This window comes from Magnolia sinica, chromosome 7 (genome assembly GCF_029962835.1).
Source record: "Magnolia sinica isolate HGM2019 chromosome 7, MsV1, whole genome shotgun sequence".
NCBI lineage: Eukaryota > Viridiplantae > Streptophyta > Magnoliopsida > Magnoliales > Magnoliaceae > Magnolia > Magnolia sinica.
Window position 1 is genome coordinate 17,451,239 of NC_080579.1, and position 4,147 is coordinate 17,455,385.

Consider the following 4,147-nt stretch of genomic DNA (forward strand, 5'->3'; position numbering starts at 1 on the left):
CCTCCAGTCCTGAGTCACCTGCATCTATAAATGGGTTGGTTGGTATTTTAAAATACCATCTCAGAGTGAGAGTGAGTGATCAACTCAGTGGGTGCTATTAATTTAAAGTTATTGCAGACATCAATTATAATATGATCTTAATGAAAAGCAGTCAATTATAAACATCTAACTAGTCTTATTAATGCGTATGTATGCAGGATGATATGATGTATGCACTCACCACAACGCTCCCTCGAGCGACTCCATCTAACGATCGCGTATGACAACACTCCCTTAGTGTGATGTCGATTGCCGAGTCGCTACCCTAGCTAATGCGATGCAATGCAATCGTGTTAACCAAGTTGTTAGTTAGGTCCTTTCATCCAGCAGGTTGGGGATTCTGGTACACCCCACGTATCAACGCCCTAAACTAAGTGCGAGGCCAAGACCCCCCAAATGCGTGAAGCCGAAGCCCCACGGTCCGTGATCCCGTCGGGTTCCTCATCCCCGACTTCAAGCACATGAGGAGTGCCGAGAGAAAAGGGATTGCTCGCGGTCACAACGGGGAGGCACGGTACCCCAGCATAGGCCGACAGCTCTGTCATAGTGTCCTATTCCACCATGCCCGGCTCACGAGGCTGGGGACCAATTTCAGGTAGGTTACTAATAAGCTACAATGATTGTGGGGTGTTCCAGGTTCCATACATGTGTGAGCAAACAGGGTTAACAAGCAAGGTTGGTCAGACAGTAGGCCAGACCACATGAGTCAGGCGAGTGACTTCGGGCACAAGGGACCCATGTAGTCGAACTACAGCCACCCGAACACACCCGGCCAAACCCACGGGTCAAGCCATAACATAGCCCTACCGATGGAACTACCGTCTCTTCTCAATTCCTGACCAACCCAAGGAGGGTGAGGGGATCCATGGCATGACAACTACCCAAGTATCATCAAGCATAATAATATCATATTCTCATGCGTTTTAACCATACAAAATGGATATTCTTACAAGCATATAAACAATTGTTAACAACTAAGGTGCGTGTGAATGTGTGGGTTTGTGAGGAAGTTAAACACTTCCTCCATCTCAGGAAATCATGTGCATAAGGGTAATAAATCATACACACAATGAAACACCACATGTGAGGAAAAGAATCAAGCAAACATGGGCATACTATCATCCATACATCACATCATGTGAGAGACAAGATCAACACCAATTTGAGAGCTAACATGCACATCCATACAATTCCAACGAACATATAACTCCTAGGATTTTCTCTAGAGTTTCAAATACAACATCCAAGCAATCAAAATTATTAAGCTCGTACTAAAATTGGTGTTAGGCCACCTAAGAGTAATAGTCTGCACCTATGGTTCGTTAGAGATTCGGAAAATGCCCTAGGGAAGAGGGTTTTCGGGTCGATCGGCCGGAATCCCTAAATCAAGCTCTTACATGTTAGAATTCCAAGCCAATCCTATCTTACTACATGGATTTCAAGAAGAATAGGTGAAAACCTTACCTAGGTAACCTACGGACGGTTATTGAAGGAGGGGAGTTTCTCCTTGCAAGAGAGGTAGGGAGTTGGAAGGGTTGACTCGCTTGGGCCCCACTTCAATCTAAGGTCCACCTTGAATCACCCCTCACACACCATCTTCTCCTCTTAACTCCTTCACTCTCATTCTCTCTTGGTGGTTGTGGTAAATGAGGGAGAGTTATGAGAGCTAGGGTTTATTCCCTAGACTTGGGCCCTTTGGCCTCAAGTTTCCTCAAATTCCCAAAATAGCCTACTAGGACTCACTTTTAGAGTTGGAGTGACCCTAACACTCCCTTGGCTACCAAATTTGGTGGGTAAGTGCCCTATGGCCCGATTAGGGCCCATGTAAAATTTGGGAACAAACGGATGGACGGTTGTGGGGTTTGAGTCAACGGTTCTGATCTTTAAACGGCCCTGAAGGGTCCATTCTAGTGATTGGAGTGGTTCTGGTGGCCCTTTGGCTATGAAATTTCTAGGATAGATGCTTCATGGCCCGATGAAGGGCCATGCAAAATTTGGGGACGATTGGATCTAGGGTTTGGTCGTACTGGTCCGATTTGTGATCGACGGTCACCGTTACACAATCGGGACCCAGAGTTGGAGGACGGGTGTATAAAAATTCATTAGACCTCCACTGTAAATGTGGAAGAGATCCGACGGTTGGATAGCCTGGTATCTCGGTTTCATTTACAAACGCCATATTTCGGTCCTGGCATTGGTGGGGTGCATTTAGTCAGTGCCAGATCCCACTTTTGGGTGTCCGCTGGGTCCGTGGTTCGCGATGGTCCACAAGCCCAGTGAGATTTATAGTTCCCTTTATTTTTAAAATTTTTTGACCTTCCTGTGTCACGGTGTAGCCCATACGGGCTGTTGCTAAGGGCAAATGAGCCATCTGGCTCAACGGCCTACACCGGGTCATGTCATGACCTGACCGGTTTATCCTAATGGGCTAGTCCTAGGTTGATTTGTCTGTGGTACCTCACCGTGCATGGTTTAAATGATCGGTGCTGCAGAAAATCCTACGTGGACACCCCAGGACACTGTACTGGTTGGACGGGTTGTTACAATGTGTTGCATCCAAACCGTCCAACCATATTGGAAAGCTCATTTAAGGCTTGAGTTCAAAAATAAAACAGATCTATGATCATGTGGACCACACTGTAGAAGTGGTGTTGGATTGAATGTCCACCATTTAAAACCTTTGGATTACAAGGTAGGACAAATATGATATTTGCTTTTCCTGTAAATCCAGGTCCTTGTGACCTTATGAATAGATTGGACAGGAAATAAATGCGATGCTGGGCCTTAGGAATTTTAATGGTGGAAGTCATCATCACCATTTATATTTGGGTGGGGCCCGTTGTTGAGGCCCACCTTGATATTTATAAGGCCCATTTGAGGAGGCCTACCTTGATGTATTTGTGGCCCCTTGTTGAAGCCCACCTTGATATTTATAAGGCTCATTTGAGGAGGCCTACCTTGATGTATTTGTGGCCCGTTGTTGAGGCCCACCTTGATATTTATAAGGCCCATTTGAGGAGGCCTACCTTGATGTATTTGTGGCTCGTTGTTGAGGCCCACCTTGATATTTATAAGGCCCATTTGTGGAGGCCCATCTTGATGTAGTCATGGCCCATCCATTAAGGCCCACCTTGATATACATGAGGCCCATGTTACCACGCCCATTGTGATGTTTCCAAGACCCATGGGTTATGGCCCATTGTAATGTATGTAAGGCCCAATTAGTCTGGCCTATTCAATATATATATGAGGCCCATGTGATTAGGCCCACCTTGATGTATTTGGGACCCATGGGTTGAGGCCTATTGTGATGTATTAGGGCTCGTGGGTTGAGGCCCATTGTGGTGCATTCGGGGCCCATGGGTTGAGGCCCATTATGATGTATTAGGGCCAATGGGTTGAGACCCAATTGATGTATTGAAGGCCCATGGGTCGAGGCCCAATGAGACGTACATAAAGCCCATTGTAATGTGACTCCACCGTGGTTTATGTGTTGATGTTTAGGGCGGGCTATGCCTTGGGAGCAATGTTGGTTTGACGTCCACATTGTAAGAATAATGTTGGTTAAATGTCCGCATTATAACTCTCCCTAGTGCCCATTGATAGGCCCATACTTGTTACGTGTAGGCCGTCTAGGCCCATCTTCGTTGTGAGGATAGTTCATTACTTTATAACATGCGTAGTATAATTCCATGACTCATGTCATACGCATCATATGTATGCTTGAGATGAGTAGTGACTGATCATAACATAGCCATTGGGCAGATTATTTATGGGACTCACTGATAGGAGTTACCCACATAAGCATGTGGTATGCGCAGGATTGTTACATGAATGGACAGTGTGACTCATGCATCTCGCATATGTGTGACATGATCATTGTATGCCCTAGTGACATTAGGGTCATGGCCTCCACAGACACATTGTGGATGGCCAGATGGGACACCGAAAATGCTTGGTTCTAGCACTGTGGGCACGTAGTATGTCCTTGGGTGAAAATCCCAGAACCTCCTTGGTACTAGGAGATGCTCCAACGTCTAGACCGAGTGGAATATGAGCGCCGGTGTGTATACCATGAGGTCGTGTCTTCTACTGTGTTGTGGTCGAT